Raw genomic sequence first — 18,963 nt, 5'->3', positions numbered from 1 at the left:
GTGAGTGCCAGATTTCTGAACTCAGGTTTTTATTCTCATACAGCTAACACTTTGCTAACTGAGCTATTTTCTCAGCCCCCTATATAGTTAACTTGATAAGCTAAATGTTATGTGTGTGGATTGTACAGGTTCAGCACGGCATGCTTGGTATTGTAACTTAGTAACAGAGTCAGAGTTGATAGTCACTGTCAATTACTCAGAGCACTTTTAACTTTCAAGTCACCGCTAAAATTTTGTCTTATGTATCAAAAATCAATTTAAAGTCAATTCTACTTAGGTAAAGTAGTTTTATGATGAATTACTGTGTCTAAATTGTCTGTATTTGAGTAAATGAACTTGAGTAAATAGATTTATGTAAATAGATTTGAATAAGTAAAACCATCTTTATCTGATATTACTTTACAAAGATTTACTTGATTTTAAACAATTTTCTCTGTATGTGCATGTGTATGTGTATCTGTATATATATTATATATATGTACATATATATGTACACTTGTGTGTGTGTGTGTATGCACATGAATGTCATGTCTGTGAAGGTCAGGGGTCTTGAATACCCTGGAGCTGAAGTCTTGGCCATCGTGATCCGCCTGATTTAGTTGCTGAGAATTGAACTTATGTCTAAGCAGTATGTGCTCTTAACTGATGAACTGTCTCTCCAGTTCATTTTCTGGGTTTATAAAGGTATTAGATTAAGAGTTTTTTTTCTAAAGCATATGTGTTGAGATTTTTGTATAGGGATTTTAGAGTTTTAGCTAAATATTTTGTAGAGGTAGTATTATTTTATTTTCTAATCATACTGTTACATATATACATACAAAGAAGTAGAAAGATCCATTTAATGTTGGTTGTATGTATACGTTTTTAGGGGTGTCCACTTGGGATTAGATAGCCAAAAAGGGATCTCATCCAAGTGTAAAGATGGATTGTCCCTCTCAGCAGTCATTAATTGCCTAGCTCGTCATCTAGGGTAGAGACTTGTGGGGTAATCACATGCTTTCACATTGGCATAGAAACCTGTGTTGTCATTGTTCAAGTCTTTCTAAGGCGTCTATAATTGTTAAGATTTAATGAGTGTAGCTTCGCTGTCATAAACAGAAGACAATCTCTCAGCAGATGTCCCTGTGAGACATAGCATTTTGGGTCATGTTTCTGAGACCCACAGCTAAGTACTTCTTTTTCATCGCTTTGTGCCTGCTACACTGCATTTCCTCGGGCAATGATCATGCCTTCTGTATAACTCTGCTTCTCGGTCCCTTCTTGGTTGGGGATCAAAGAATCAGAATAGAAAGAGGGTACCTAATGCATCATCCCTAAGAAGTTTTTAAAAACTACTGAAATCTAGCTGGGTGTGGTGGCACATGCCTTTAATCCCTTCACCTGGGAGGTAGAGGCAGGAAGATCTCTGAGCTTGAGGCCAACCTGGCCTACAGATCTCTAGTTCCAGGACAGCCAGGACAATACAGCTAAATTCTTGACTCAAAAATAAAGAAGCAAAAAGTTATGGAATTTTGGTTTAATTTTTTAAAGCATATCAGAACTTATTCCTGCATGTTTGATGCTTTCAAATACTTTATTTCAAGCAGTCCTTGATAATTAGAGGGTTTTCTTAAGATTAAAGCATTCAGCTTATGAATTTTATTTTAGAAAATCTGTTTTTAGTTTTCTGTTAATTGAAGACCTTTATATTTAAATAAAATATTCTGCTAAAACGTACTAATTAATTTCAATACTCTCTGTTGCATTTAACAGAACTAGGCTCGGTTCAAAAGAAATTAATCTCAGCATATTGACATATGTATGTTGTTATATATATATATGTATCATATATACATACATACATACATGTGTGAGTGGTAAGACTAATAGTCTTTAATTTTTTATTGGCAATAGATTTTTTATATAATATATTCTGATTACTGTTTCCCTTTCCACAACTCCTTCCATATCTGTGCCTCTTTCCCATTCACTAAAATTCATACCCTTTCTTTCTTCCCCTCCTTAAGTCTATCAGGCACCTAAGAAAGAAGATAAAATAAATTCACACAAATCAGAATAGGACAAAACAAATAGAAAAAATTAATTTAAGAAACAAAACATAAGAAACACATAAGAATTCAGAGGCACACGCATTCCCACACACAGAATTTCAATAAAAACACACAATTGGAAAACATGCTATAAGGGCAAAAGACATGTAAGATTAAGAAAAAAAATTCAAGACAAAGCATTATGAAGCAAAAATCCTCCAAAAATTTGATTCTATCTACTGTAGGGGAAATCGTCTCTGATGACTGAGCAGGACATTGATTTGAATACAGCAGAATGTCATTAGGAGTCAATTTGTCCTGTTCCTACCATAGCAGAACAGTAGCATCTAATTTTCTTCTAGGTCTATGGCCTACCTAGTCTTAGGTTCTTGGCCATTCAAGCAGTCTCAAATATATGTTCTAACCTATATAGTTGGCTTTAAATCCAATCAGATTGTGGTTGGTTACTCCCAGAAGTCTTTGCCACTATCGCACCTGCATACCTTGCAGGTAGGTCACCATTGTAGGTCAGAAGAGTTGTAGTTTGTCTGATGGTTACTTTTCTCATTTGGTAGCATGCTGTGTGTCTTCCAGTACCATGAACTATTAGTTTGGAATGTCTTTTTCCATCATTTTACCCTGAGGTGATGTCTGTATTTGATGGGAAGGTGTGCTTTTTTTATATGCAGCCTTCTGAAGTTAGGGAGCCTCTTGTGGAAAATGTGGCTTCTTTGGCATCTAACAACCCAGTCCTGTGTAGAACCACAAGACTCCATTCTCAGTAATCAGTAAGGAGAGATGCACTTACAGAACTGAGAACTTCTTTTTGTCTAGAGTTAGTTATTTTTTTTCTGGTGATGAAATAAACTTCATTGAAGTGTTTTGGGGTATGTTCGTCAATTTTTTTGTCAACTTGACACAAACCCTGACCATCTGGGAAGAGATAACCTCAACTGAGAAGCTGCCCCATCTGATAGGCTTATTGGCAAGTCTGTGGGAACATTTTCTTGATTGGTTATTGATGTGGGAAGACATATTTTATTGGGGATCAGTGACATCCCTGAGCATGTAATCATCATCTTGGGTTTTATAAGAAAGAGGCTGAGCAAGCCTTGGTAGCCAGCCAGTAAGGAACATTGCTCCATGACTTCTGCCTCAGTTCCTGTTTCCAGGTGCCTACCCTGACTTCCCTGATTTGGGTTGATAGAGGACCAGCTAAATGGGAAAGGACCTATGCTGATTGTGATGACATCTTTAGGGAAGAAGGAAGCCTTCAGGCACAGGGATGCTCTCTCTGTTCTGCTTCCCATCTGCTGTGAGCTAAGCTGCTTTCCTCTACCACATGGTCATTTGCCACAAAGTTCTGTCCGCCACAGGCCAGCAGCAATGGAGCCAATTGACTATGAACAGATACCTCTCAAACTGTAAGTCAGAACCCTTCATTAAGTTGTTTTCACAGGTATTTTGTCACTGCAGTGAACAACAACAAAATCAAGCAAAAAACTAGAAACCATATCCCTGTTAAAGGACCAGGCAAAGTTGAGTTGTTTGACCCACAGTAGACACTTGCTGGGCTCATGGTCTAAGGACCAATGGAGCCAGAATATTAAATCTTGTTCTTTAACCATGACATAGCAAAGAAACTGTCCTGAAATAATAGGGATGCTACATTATTCATATTGGGCAGGTGATGATTTCAGGATCTTAGAGTTGTCAACTCACAAATACTCCTAGTGGAATTCTTCCATCAGCCAGTTCTTTATTACTTATTATATTTGTACAGACAATAATATACTGTTCTAGTGAGGGTTATTATTGCTGTGATAAAACACCATGATCAAAAGCAATTTGGGGAGGAAAGGTTTTATTTCATTCGCAGTTCCATATAACAGTTCATTATCAAAAGTAGTAGGAAGCTGGAGGCAGGAGCGGATGCAGAGACAGAGGTGGGGAGGGGGGTGCTGCTTACTGGCTTGCTGCCACATGGCTTGCTTATCCTGCTTTCTTATAGAATCTGGGACCACCAGCTCTGAGATGGGACCACCCATGATGGTCTGGGCCCTCCCCACAAATAACTAATTAAGAAAATGCCTTACAGCCTGGATCTTAAGGATGCATTTTTTCTCAATTGAGTCTCCCTCCTTTCTGATGACTCTAGCCTGTGTCAAGTTGACATAAAATCAGCCAGCACACACACTGAAGATTTCCTGTGATAAACAATGACACATACACTGAGGAATGCAAGAGTAATGCTTATAGAACTATGATTTATAGTGTGATATTACAGTTGTCAGTGTAAGATGGTGCTAAATTGATGTCACTTGGATTATAAACTATGCTAGAGCTTAGGGAAACCGAGGAAGGCCAGAAACATTCTAGCAAAGGGAGGCATTTTTACCTGTACTTCGCTGAAACCTCTGTCCAAGCCTGTACTTATACTCTTAGAGCAACGCATTTACGAAGCTCTTTGAGCTCCCTTGCTGGAGCTCTTGACATTTGACATAGGTGACTCTTCCCTTCTCCACTCTCATAGCTTCTTTCGGTTTTTGTCATCTCTTCTAGCTCTTTCACTTCCTGGAAGTGTCTCGTTCTCCACACATTCTCTTCTCTCATTACTTGGCATGTATCAAGGTTCTGGCTCCACATGCTCGCCCTCCCAGGCTAACTATCTGCTACCCTCTTGTTCCCTATTATGCATTCATGGTTGGGATTTAAATCACCTGCTCCACCTTCCTGCCATCCTAAGTCTCTCCATCCAACTAGAAACAACTTGACCTATTTTCTACAGGACATATCTAACTTTATGGAAATTCTAAAACACTTCATTGTATCCTAAAATGGGACTTGGTCTCAGCCTGTTTCCCTATCCCATTCTTATTCCCTGCTAGTTCATACTGTCCTGACAGTATTTGGGTAAGGTATGAGGAGGATGCTTATTTTCTGATGTTATTTGAACAAACAATAAAGCCCACTTGCTTCCAACTATTTATTTTACTGTTGGGACTTATTCAACTGCTGAATTCCCAGATCCTCTTATTTGCTTTGTTTATATCACAACAGCCTGGGGTCTTTTAAAATGTGAACAGTCCTAAATCTTAACATTGGAAAGGTAGAGCCACTTGCTCCCACTAATACAGAATAGAGCAATCTGATTAATGGGCAACTAACCATGGCTGACCAGTTCGGAGTGTTCTATTCATAGCTCAATACTTTCAGTCCCATTTTTCTTCTCATAATAAGTAAGTAACTATTACTGCATCATTTATGTGAAGAAATGGAGGTACATCAAGTTCGAGCAACTCCAACAACATCCTCATTCTGCTTTACACGGCAGAAAATGGTTAGAATGGCCATCCAGCTCCCAAACATGTGCTTGCTGCATAGACTACACTATCCCCTGAAAAGAGGCAAACCCTGACAGAAGGCAAGACATGGAGACCAAAGTCTGTAGAATGACACATATCTCAGATGCTATTGGGAAGCAGAAAGACAAGAGCTCTGTGAAGTCAGGATTCAATCAGAAGAAGGATGTTAAGTCATATGAATCACTGGAACTCTTGAGAACAGAAATCGTCATACATATATCATCTTACTGAGTCATGACCAATTAATTTCAAAATTAAGTAAATATTAATGACACTAATACACCATTTTGTCAAGCGTGGCGACATATTTAGTTGAGTTCTGTATCTGAGAAGGAAGGCTGCGTTTGACAATATTTTAATTTTACTCATAAGGCTGACGTGATTAATGGCAGTAATATGTGCTAAGCGATTAATAGAGTGTTGAACATCACATTTGTGTAAGAGTAGTGAATATTAATGGAGGAGGCCTGAACGAAGGCCGTATATGCAATTAATGATAGTCAACTTTATCTTAGGCAGTGACCACATTAGTAGTCAGAACACAGTTAACTGCTTGAGACTCATCCAAGACTGTCTGCAGGATGAGCGGACAGAAAGTACGGCATGTTATTTAACTACTTCACCAAATCAGCTCAGTGCCGAATAAAATCCCACTGAGTGGGCAGCTAAAGTACCAGAGATTCATTTTCTCATAATTATGTTGGGCACAAGTCCAGCATCATGATGCCTCTAGGGTTGATGTCTGGTGAGGCATATCTTCCCTGGTCACAGAAAGGGGCTTTCTCAGGGTGACCTTCAGTGGTAGGGAGGATGCAGAACTCTTGTACTTTTGAGAACACTCATCTCATTAGATCATGCTCTACCCTTATGAACTTATGTAAATTTACCAGCTTTTTACAGGTCCTGCTTCCAAACAATCACATTTTTGATTAGAGATTTAAACTATGGATTTTGGAGCAAGGCAAAAACAGTTCAAACTGCACTGAAATTAATACGGAAGTCAAGGACTTCTTGCCATAAAAAGATCAGTAAGATCTGGGTCACTGGGGAGGGTGGGGCTTGAATTCTAGTTCTGTAGGAGAAAGACCTTTGACCTCCCTCTTTAAATATCTCCTAGGATTCTAAATGTAGATGCTGACAACAGTACCTGCTTCACAGGCTAAGGTTAAATGAATAAAAAAAATGCACATCACATAGCATAATGCCTGTCATTTTGACAAACTCTGGGAATGCTAGTTGTCATATTTTTTTATTGTTGTTGTAAGGTAGATTTTGGCTTTTGCCTAAGATAGTCTATGTGTTATATACTAGAATTTTAAAACAATATGCAGCAAGTTGGAGGAAGTTGGAATTGGCATCAGGGAACTATTGCATGGGACAAAGAATTTATTTTAGGCATAAAGGTCAACTTGTTTACTTCTTTGTTTCTAAGAAATAAGAATAGATTGTTGAAAAGTGAAAAATTGATTTTGCTCATAGCTGCTTGTTTGGAAAATGTCAGCCTTATGAAGAATTTACAAAGATGCAATGACAATACATTAATTATATCTTGAAATATGCAAGTATTGGTTAATGCTTGGGTGAAGTAATGATGGGTGAAGTAAAAGTTTCTCACAGGAGCCTAATTAGTCATATTTTAAATGAAAACTCTGAAAATACAATAGCTGTAAAAACAAAATTTTATGAAAATGAAAGATGTGTTATTAGGATATAATTGCTGGTATTATTCAAATCATGGGAAGCTTCTGCTTAAGCCGGTGCCACCTGAAGTGGCACCTCAGAAGGATACATTCGGGGGTGAGGAAAGTGGTTTTCAGGCAAAAATTATATCAGTAGAACATTATGTGAATGATTGAACCATTATGTGGTGAGTTGGAACCACAATGTTGTCTTACCTAGAAAGCCACACCCAATCATTTCCATCACTTGCCTTCACTGGATGCAGATCATTAATTTAGTTCATTCTCAAAAAGAATGTGTTAGGCTTTATCTTTTCAATAGATTGGCAATAAATCCACAGAAATAGTTTTAAAGCAACTTGACATGCAATAATTATTCTCATTGGGCCCGGTTGTTACCTCTCCAATTAATACGACACATTCCCTATAGAATGATGCCCTAATATGACATTTACTTAATTTGCTTAGGGATTGGGGGCAGAAGAGACAAGACAGAGAGAACCAGGGTGCCTAGAGTTTAATAGTGTGTGTGTGTGTAACATAATCTAGAGTATCCCTTACAGATAGTCACAAGAAGCTTGTTGCCTAGGTGAGGCTAGGAGGGTTAGGGTGAGTGGCTAGCAGAGGCTACCTTAATCTGGGTAATCCCTCACAGGTACACAGGCTTATTTCTTTGGTGGTACTAGATCCTATCAATTTGGCAATCAACTACTTAACTACCATAGTCTTATGTTCTCTTGTTTATTTTTAATATTTTTATTAAAAATAGATTTTTATACAATATATTCTCATTACAGTTTTCCCATCCTGAACTCCTCTCAGATCTTCCCCACATCCCCTCCCATCCAAATCCACACCATTCTTCCTCATTAACGATTAGAAAACAAAAAAGATGTATAATACTGATGACGATAATAATAAAGACGATGATAAAAAAAATAAAAAAAATAAAAAAATTAAAGATGATGATAACAATAATAGTAATAATAATAATTGGCTAATGAGGTAGCTCAGTGATTGAGAACATGTATTGTTCTTGCAGAGGACCTGAGTTCAATTCCCACTACCCATATCAGGGATCTCAGACCTCCCTGTAATTCTAGCAGTGCCTTTGGCCTCTTTATGCACCTGTGCACACACAGTGTGAATAAAAATGCTTGAAAAGCAGCTGTGTCTGCCTGTGAACAAAGTCTCTTGGAGGGAATCTGTGTTTGCAGAGACTGGGTGGATTTTCAGTACCAGGGAGAGATCAGAATTTGTTTTAATGAATATATTCTTTAATTACATTTCAAATGTTATACCCCTTCCCAGTTTCCCCCCTCCCCGAAAACTCCCAACCCATCCTCCCACCCCCTGCCTCCAAGAATATGCTCTTCCACCCAAACCACTCCCATGAGCCCCCCTTGATTTCCCCACACTGGGGCCTCTATTGAGCCTTCACAGGACCAAGGACCTCTCTGCCCACTGATGCCTGACAAGTCATTCCTCTGCCACTTTTTTGGCTGGAACCTTGTGTGCCCCTTGGTTAATGGCTTAGTCTCCGGGAGCCCTGGGGCATCTGGTTGGCCGACATAGTCATTCTTTTCATGGGGTTGCAACCCGCCCCCAGCAGCTCCTCCAGTCCACCCTCCAACTCCTCCATTGTGAACTTCATGCTCAGTCCAATGTTCAACTGCTAGTATTCACCTCTGTATCTGTAAGGCTCTGGCAAGGCCACTAAAAGAGACTCCCACAACAGGCTCCTTTTGGTACACACTTCTTGTCATCCATAGTAGTCTCGGAGTCTGGTGACTGTAGGATGAATCCCCAGGTAGGATAGCCTCTGAGTGGCCTTTTCTTCAGTCTCTGCTCCACACTTTTTTCCCACGGTTGTTCCTGTGAGTATTTTGTTCCCTTTCTCAGAGGAACCAAAGCACCCCCACTTTGGCCTTCCTTCTTGAGCTTCCTGTGGTCTCTGAATTGTAACTTGTTTATTCTGAGCTTTTGGGCTAATATCCACTTATCAGCAAGTGTGTACCATTTGTGTTCTTTTGTGATGGGGTTACCTCACTCAGGATGACACTTTATAGTTCCATCCATTTGCCTAAGACTTTCATGAATTCTGCTTAAAGTCTTGGAGAGAACAGGAATTCAAGGCCCATACCTAAACATAGTAAAAGCAATATACAGCAAACCGGTAGCCAGCATCAAACTAAATGGAGAGAAACTTGAAGCAATCCCACTGAAATCAGGGACCAGACAAGGCTGCCCCCTTTCTCCTTATCTTTTCAATATTGTACTTGAGGTACTAGCTCGGGCAATTCGACAACATAAGGAGGTCAAAGGGATACAAATTGGAAAGGAAGAAGTCAAACTATCATTATTTGCAGACGACATGATCGTCTACCTAAGTGACCCAAAGAACTCCACTAGAGAGCTCCTACAGCTGATAAACAACTTCAGCAAAGTGGCAGGTTATAAAGTCAACTCAAGCAAATCAGTGGCCTTCCTATACTCAAAGGATAAGCAGGCTGAGAAAGAAATTAGGGAAATGACCCCCTTCACAATAGCCACAAACAGTATAAAGTATCTTGGGGTGACTCTTACCAAACATGTGAAAGATCTGTATGACAAGAACTTCAAGACTCTGAAGAAGGAAATGGAAGAAGACCTCAAAAAATGGGAAAACCTCCCATGCTCATGGATCGGTAGAATCAATATAGTTAAAATGGCCATTTTGCCTAAAGCACTATACAGATTCAATGCAATACCCATCAAAATCCCAACTCAATTCTTCACAGAGTTAGAAAGAGCAATTATCAAATTCATCTGGAACAACAAAAAACCCAGGATAGCTAAAACTATTCTCAGCAACAAAAGGAAATCTGGGGGAATCAGTATCCCTGACCTCAAGCAATACTACAGAGCAATAGTGTTAAAAACTGCATGGTATTGGTACAGTGACAGGCAGGAGGATCAATGGAACAGGATTGAAGATCCAGAAATGAACCCACACACCTATGGCCACTTGATCCTCGACAAAGAGGCTGAAAACATCCAATGGAAAAAAGATAGCCTTTTCAACAAATGGTGCTGGTTCAACTGGAGGTCAGCATGCAGAAGAATGCGAATTGATCCATCCTTGTCTCCTTGTACTAAGCTCAAATCCAAATGGATCAAGGACCTCCACATAAAGCCAGACACTCTGAAGCTAATAGAAAAGAAACTGGGGAAGACCCTTGAGGACATCGGTACAGGGAGAAAGTTTCTGAACAGAACACCAATAGCGTATGCTCTAAGAACAAGAATTGACAAATGGGACCTCATAAAATTACAAAGTTTCTGTAAGGCAAAGGACAGCATCAAGAGGACAAATCGGCAACCAACAAATTGGGAAAAGATCTTCACCAATCCTACATCAGATAGAGGGCTAATATCCAATATATATAAAGAACTCAAGAAGTTAGACTCCAGAAAACCAAACAACCCTATTAAAAAATGGGGTACAGAGTTAAACAAAGAATTCTTACCTGAAGAACTTCGGATGGCGGAGAAGCATCTTAAAAAATGCTCAACTTCATTAGTCATTAGGGAAATGCAAATCAAAACAACCCTAAGATTTCATCTTACACCAGTCAGAATGGCTAAGATTAAAAATTCAGGAGACAGCAGGTGTTGGAGAGGGTGTGGAGAAAGAGGAACACTTCCCCACTGCTGGTGGGGTTGCAAACTGGTACAACCACTCTGGAAATCAGTCTGGCGGTTCCTCCGAAAACTGGGCACCTTACTTCCAGAAGATCCTGCTATACCACTCCTGGGCATATACCCAGAAGACTCCCCACCATGTAATAAGGATACATGTTCTACTATGTTCATAGCAGCCCTATTTGTAATTGCCAGATGCTGGAAAGAACCCAGGTATCCCTCAACAGAAGAGTGGATGTAAAAAATGTGGTATATCTACACAATGGAGTACTATTCAGCCATTAGAAACAATGAATTCATGAAATTCTTAGGCAAATGGATGGAGCTAGAGAATATCATACTAAGTGAGGTAACCCAGACTCAAAAGGTGAATCATGGTATGCACTCACTAATAAGTGGATATTAACCTAGAAAACTGGAATACCCAAAACATAATCCACACATCAAATGAGGTACAAGAAGAAAGGAGGAGTGGCCCCTGGTTCTGGAAAGACTCAGTGAAACAGTATTCAGCAAAACCAGAACGGGGAAGTGGGAAGGGGTGGGTGGGAGGATAGGGGAAGAGAAGGGGGCTTGCGGGACTTTCGGGGAGTGGGGGAGCTAGAAGAGGGGAAATCATTTGAAATGTAAATAAATTATATCGAATAATAATAAAAAAAAGACTTTCATGAATTCATTGTTTTTAATAGCTGAATAGTACTCCATTGTGTATATACCACAATTTCTGTATCCATTCCTCTGTTGAAGGTCATCTGGATTCTTTGCAGCTTCTGGCTATTATAAATAAGTCTGCTATGAACATAGTGGAGCATGTGTCCTTATTACATGTTGGAGTATCTTCTGGGTATATGCCCAGGAGTGGTATAGCTGGGTCTTCAGGTAGTACTATGTCAATTTTCTGAGGAACCTCCAAACTGATTTCCAGAGTGGTTTTACCAGCTTGCAATCCCACCAGCAATGGAGAAGTGTTCCTCTTTCTCCATATCCTCTCCAGCATCTTTTGTCTCCTGAGTTTTTCATCTTAGCCATTCTGACTGGTGTGAGGTGGAATCTCAGGGTTGTTTTGATTTGCATTTCCCTGATAACTAAGGTTGCTCAACATTTCTTTAGGTGCTTCAGAGCCATTAGTTTCCTCAGTTGAAGATCAGGAATTCAATGCCTATACCTAAGCATAATGAAAACAATATACTGTAAACCAGTAGCTAACATCAAACTAAATGGATAGAAACTTGAAGCAATCCCACTAGAATCGGGGACCAGACAAGGCTGCCCACTCTCTCCCTATCTATTCAATATAGTTCTTGAAGTCCTAGCCAGAGCAATCAGACAACAAAAGGAGGTCAAAGGTATACAAATTGGAAAGGAAGATGTCAAAATATCACTATTTGTGGATGATGTGATCGTATACTTAAGCGACCCCAAAATTCCACCAAAGATCTCGTAAAGCTGATAACAACTTCAGCAAATTGGCTGGATATAAAATTAAGTCAAACAAATCAGCACCCTTCCTCTACTCAAAGGATATACAAGCTAAGAAAGAAATTAGGGAAATGACACTCTTCACAATAGTCACAAATAATATTACATATCTTGATGTGACTCTCACCAAGGAAGTGAGAGATTTGTATGACAAGAATTTCAAGCCTCTGAAGAAAGAAATCATAGATGATCTCAGAAGATGGAAGGATCTCCCATGCTCATGGATTGGAGGATTAATGTAGTAAAAATGTCCATCTTGCCAAAAGCAATCTACAGATTCAATGGAGTCCCCATCAAAATTCCAAAGCAATTCTTCATAGAGCTAGAAAGAGCAATCTGCAAATTCATTTGGAATAACAAAAAACCCAGATAGAGAAAACTATTCTCCAAAATAAAAGATCTACTGGGAGAATCACCATCCCCAACCTCAAGCTCTACTACAGAGCAATAGTGATAAAAACTGTGGTATTGGTACAGAGTCAGGCATGAAGATCAATAGAATAGAACTGAAGACCCAGAAATGAACCCATATACCTACCATCACTTGATATTTGACAAAGGAGCTAAAAATATCCAGTGGAAAAAAAGACAGCATTTTAAACAAATGGTGTTGGATCAACTGGAAGTCAGCAAATCGACCCATTCTTATCTCCTGTACAAAGCTCAAGTCCAAGTGGATCAAGGACCTCCACATAAAACCAGATATACTGAAGCTTATAGAGGAGAAAGTGGCAAAGAATCTTGAACACATGGGCACAGGGGAAAATTTCCTGACTAGAACACCAATGACTTATGCTCTAAGAACAAGAATTGACAAATGGGACCTCATAAAACTGCAAAGCTTCTGTAAGGCAAAGGACACTGTCAATAGACAAAATGGCAACCAACAAATTTGGAAAAGATCCTACATCCAATAGAGGGCTAATATCCGATGTATACAAAGAACCCAAGAAGTTAGACTCCAGAGTATCAAATTACCCTATTAAAATGGGGTACAGAGATCAGAATGTTTTAGAGGCTAATTACCTTATCTTGAGTTAGTTTTAGTTTCCAAAATACTGCCATTCTTTGCCTCAATCTGTATGGGAACTAACATTTTGTGATAATAGATATAAACCCCATAGAAGGTATTGACTTAGAAGTAACATCTCGAGACAATAAATAAAAATATCAGAAGCTATTGACTTAGAAGATCACTAGCTTCTGCTAATCCAAGAACTAAGAATGCCATCAAATATGATCTTAACTTACCGCCCGAGTCTTGATGTAGCAACCTCTCCAATATATCCACAATGTATTTTAAAGTGGCCTTGGTTTATGACTTTCTTTGTTTTTAAAAGTGTAAATCTTTATGAAATTTACTTCCATGTTGGAACACAGAATTTGAGGTAGCCTAAATTCCCAGGGCATGGTTACTAAAAATGACTGTAGAATAAACCACCTCTTATTCCCTTTAAGATGAGAGCTGCGGTTTTTATGTTAACAACAATGACAACCTGGAACAATTTTCATATTGAATAAACCTTTGAGGAACAAAACAAGCTTACTCTAAAGTCTGCTGCTGTGGACGGTTTCCTTTCTTCCCCTTTCTTGGGAGCAGAAGCACACGTGCCTTTGATAGAGTGGATGAACATTTGGATTGCATCTTTGTTTTCTGACACTCCAGGCTGTCATAACCCTTTCAGAAGCTCAGTGGCCCTCATGAAGATCACTAGCTTTCCAAAGTGTCACATTTCATTTCACTACTTCAAACTACATCTGACATAAGTACCATCTGTTCCCAAATATTTCCTGTAACCAAGCACCTTAGGTCACCACACTCTCTATCACCAACTTATAGGTTGGTGTTAGGCAGAAAATCATCTCCCAAGAGTACTTAGTGATTAGCAGCCTGCCAAATCTCATAAGTGTGTTTTGCATTTTAAAGAAATGCAGCAAAAAGGCAAACTGGCACATATTAATTTCCTCATGATAATCATAGAATTTCTGGAATGCTAATAAAGAAGAACATTGCAATTTTGGCCACATTGAAGTTTTTGAGATGAGAGTGGCAAATTAGATGTCCCTCCCCACACTTTTGAATCAGTCTCATGTGGTCTTGAACTTATTTTTAGTTGGGGACCATCTTGAATGCTGATACTTCTCTCGCTGCCTCCCAAGTACTAGGCTTATAGGCGTGTGCTACCGTGCTTATCCAGAAGGAAGTTCTTCATGACTAAATTTTATATTTCTTCTGAACTCCAAGGCTGTTGGATGAGTTAACTCTTTCACTGCTCAAATAGGGAAGCAAATGAAATGGTTCATCATTCAGCCAGTTACTTGAGCCTCATCCTCGCCTCCTTGTCTAAGCCCTGTCTGACCCACCACCAATCCCATCGTCTCTTCTTACTTAATTAATGAAGACTAGTCCACCTCCCCCTGCCTATGCCATTTTGTGTCATACAGTTTAGTACGCTGACCTTCAGTTGTCGCTAGCAATCTCCTAAATATAGGAGACTCAACTCCCGGGCAAGGGAGAGCAGGTCTTACCACACACACCATTTCCCGCCCTTGTGGATGAGCATGGTGTCTTTGAATCTCATTCAGAAGGCCTAGCTTGGGTTCTAGTCTCTGGATGCCTCTTAACATTTGCTCCACACCTTCTCTTTTTGACCTACCACATTCTAACCACACCCACTCCCTGCTAGTCCTCAAACACTCATTCTTCTGTCAAGGCCTTGCCTCAAGGCCTTGCCTCTTACAGTCCTCATACTGAGAGGATAATTTCTTGATATCTCTGTGACTTTTACTTCCCTTAAGTCAGATCTTTCTTTGAGTGTCATCTTCTCAGGACTGTTGTCACACCACATCTATTTTAAGTTTTAGAAATAAATATGCATTTGTCTACAGCCTAACTCACTGAAATCTATCTTCCACATGGCCAAGGGACTTGTGTTTTATTCATTGTTAGTCTTTAGAATTTGGACCAGCATTTGGTATATAATGATACTTAATAAATACATGTTAAATAAATGAGTTGCTTGTAGTCACAAATTTTGGTAAAGAATAAATATACAGTCAAATCACACTGTTATTTTTATTCTTTGAAGTGAAAATTAGGACATAGTGGCCTAGGGATTACAAAAAAAAGTAGGAAATGACAAAAATCCATAGAAGAAGAAAATAAAAAAAAATGGTATTGGAAATCTCCATAATGCCAAGTACTCAGCCATGGCATAATGTTAAAAATCTACATCTATTCTACACAGTAATCTAAAGCAATTCTTGGAAAGATATATAAGGCAAAAGAAGCTGTGGAAAATAGGCAGTGATTGGGCATTGTCGTTTTGAGAGAATATGAAATCTTTTCCTGCCTGGTTAAAAATAGATCGCCGAATTCATTGAAATACCATGCTACTAGAGTTTCTTTCATATCTTTGGAACAGTACTTACTTTTTTCACATTACATGCTATTATTCCTCTTTGGTTATTTCTCCTCACACTATCTTGCTTCTTGGGGCCTGGGCTATTATAAATATTAGTGGAGCCTGAAAATGTTGAAGACTTTTGGTTGTAAGCTCATTAAAACTGCCCTCAGAAGGCTGGCTGCTTCAACGTAACAGAAGGTAATGGCTAATTTTCTAGAAACCAGAGGAGAGGTTGCAGCCAGGGGGCAATGCTCCTGCTGTCAGCCACTCCAGGCAGTCCCATATCTCCCAAGCCATTGGAGAAGATTAACAGTCTAAAACGCAGGAAGCATGGCGCAGGCCCACAGAGTGGAAAGTCTTTTCCACAGTCCTGGCTCTTGCTGCTCTGAAATAATCAAGTTTAGACAAAACTTTTGGATGATCCTGGAGCTTTCAAAAAAGGACTCTCTACCCCAAACTTTCCTATTCTAATTGTAAGATTATTTAATTAAAGTATATTTTATTTATTTTTTCTCCCAAGTGGACAAATCTTATCATGTCATTAGCAACATTTATGTTTCCTGTTTTAGTGTTTTAAAAATCATTATGAAAGAAAATATCAGTAACTTTGTACCTACTTATTTCACCTTTTTTTTTGCTACACTTTGCTTTTTTTCTTTCTGTTACTTCAACACAGAGTAGGTGGAACATCAAGACCACGAATGAAGAAGGACAATATCTCTGCTCCTCAATTCATTTCAATGCCTTCCTTGGTTTACTCTTCAAATTTTTTGGCATCTTCGCTTCATTAAATGTTCAAATGTAGAGTTTCTTAGTTTTGCAGTCCTATGAGAAATTGATGTTTATTCTTTGTTACGATTTCCATAGTTACAGAGGGAGAATGTAGATAACCATTCATTGATTGATTGTAATTTTGCATGCACGCTGGAAAGAATCAGAGGACAATGGCAGAAAGTCAGTGGCTAGAAGACAACCTGGTCACTGAGATGAATAGATTTCTCCACACAAAATTATGTATGTGAGACAGATATGAACCTATATGGTTCAGTGAATGTTCCACTGCTCTTTACTGCTTTATATACATTATTTTTTATTTGTGCCTTGTTGATTATTTTTGATAAGTGAAGGTGGTATAGTTATTTTAAATATAATCTTGTATGGAAGCTAGGCAACCTGACAGACAGGAAATGGTGGAAAAAGATCCTGTACCCAAATGAGGTCATTGTGATGGTTAACCTTGATTGCCAACTTCATGTGATTTAGACTCAACATGGGAACAAACTTCTGGCTATTACCTTGAGAGGCCATCTAGATTGGTCAACTGAAGGGGGAAGGCCCACACTAGATGTGGGTGGTACCAATCCATGGGCTGAGGTCTGAGATTAAGCAAGAAGAAAGTAGGCTGAGGATTCATACATTTTTGCTTTGTGATTGTAGATGCAAATGTGACCTGCTGCCACAATTTCCCCACCTATGATGGATGCTACCCTCAAACTATGAGGCAGAATAAACACTTGTGTTGCATTTGCCAGACATTTGGTCACAACAATGAAAAAAAAAATTAACGAGAATAGCCACATCCTTAGGGTTTTCTTTTGTAGATAACCCAACCCAACCCATGTCACCATGCCCACTACTCCAATGGCTGTGAGCTTTGGCACATGGTGTTGCTAGATGAGGCAAAGAACAACAAAGCAATTGTCCTAAACTAGGAGTCCACGATTCAGAAAAACTAATTAATAAGCACTCTACATTCAGATTTCTAGCTGGGCTCATAGCCAGTTTGACATTCCCTCATCTGTGAGGACCTAAAATGATAAAGCCTTTGAGGAAAGCATCTTTGAGTACATTCTGTATAGAGGTGCAGGTTCTCACCTGAAGCTGACCCCAATCTTTAGAAGACGATTACCCAAAGAACTATCCACTGAGGACCTGTGGCTGCCCCCAGCCTCCATGCTGAAGGCTTCTGTGAAGTGATAGCTTGCAAATCTATAACAGCCAAAAGGGAGTAAGAAGTGACCTGGTGCCATGAGCTTTCAACCTTGGGTCTAAAAATGGACACAATTGCCTGTTTGAACCAGTGACCTGATTCTTGCTTTGGCCTCTGATAAACAATTGGCAGGAAAACTCTTGGTTTCCTGGAGACAGGGTTTCTCTGTGTAGCCCTGGCTATCTTGGAACTCACTTTGCAGATCAGGTTGGACTCAGAGATCCACCTGCCTCTGCCTCCCGCGTGCTGGGATTAAAGGCATGCGCCACCCCCACCCGGCTTTGGTTTGTTTCTTTAAGAAGCTATTCTTCCATTAGTAGTGTCTGGTTTAACTCATGCACCATGACCTTTGCTTGACTTCTTACCAATTTTTTCTTGAATTGCAGTTTAATTTCTGAACCTTGCACCCTCTTTAGGAGATGCAGGTTCACAAGGGTTGGGTTGGGCCCTTGTGTATTTTACCATTGTCTTTTCAGGGTACCTCCTCTCTGTTTGCTATTCACTTCATCTAGGATGCTAGGCTCATTTTGCCTGCTCTTGAGATCCTGGCTTTTTTTTTGTATAAAAACCAGTAGGTCTACTTTTCTGCCTCAAAGATTCTTTAATTGACCCACCATGCTAAAAATACATGCTCATTAATACATCATATTAGGATAGAAAAATTAGGAAGTTCTCAGATAAAAAAAATATTTGACTGTGTTGGGAAATTCACTGCTATCACTAAAGAGCCAAAAACTTAATACATATAATTTAGGAACAGATGCTCTACATCGTGTGATTGATGATGTTATACTTCAAGCTAGACTTTTGAAGGTGCTCCAAGGGCTCATGGACAGCATTGTAATTGTATCACTTGAGGCTCAAGTTCCTTCTTCAAAGACTCATTAGGACAGTGGACTGAAGAGCCTTTAGGATGCTTGCCTCTTCCTCGTGTTGTTTCTGTTTTACCCTTTTGTAGTGTAGCTGTTCATTCACCTTGACTGACCATCGGAAAGAGGATGATTGGGATTCTTCTCAAAGCCCTTCACACACTGTGAAGTGCTTCTATGATTGGCAAGCCTCTGGCTCTGAATCATTCCAGGTGATTGAAAAAATCTTGCTGCTATTGAAACACATTAGCTAGTTTTTCTTACCCTTTCTCAACTTTCTGCAAGTCTTGTCTCACTGCTGAAGCAAAGTCAGAGAACAATGTTATTCTCAGTTAAGGCTCTGCCTCTGCTCTTGTGTTTCTTTAAACGAGCCATATTTTCTGGTTATTGCCTTTGAGAGAAGCAACAAGACAAAGAGAGACACATTAACATCCCTTCAAAAATCTTTCCGGCATAGTTA

Source organism: Apodemus sylvaticus, chromosome 13 (assembly GCF_947179515.1).
Source record: "Apodemus sylvaticus chromosome 13, mApoSyl1.1, whole genome shotgun sequence".
NCBI classification, from domain to species: Eukaryota; Metazoa; Chordata; class Mammalia; order Rodentia; family Muridae; genus Apodemus; species Apodemus sylvaticus.
Note: the sequence above shows the minus strand (reverse complement) of the source record.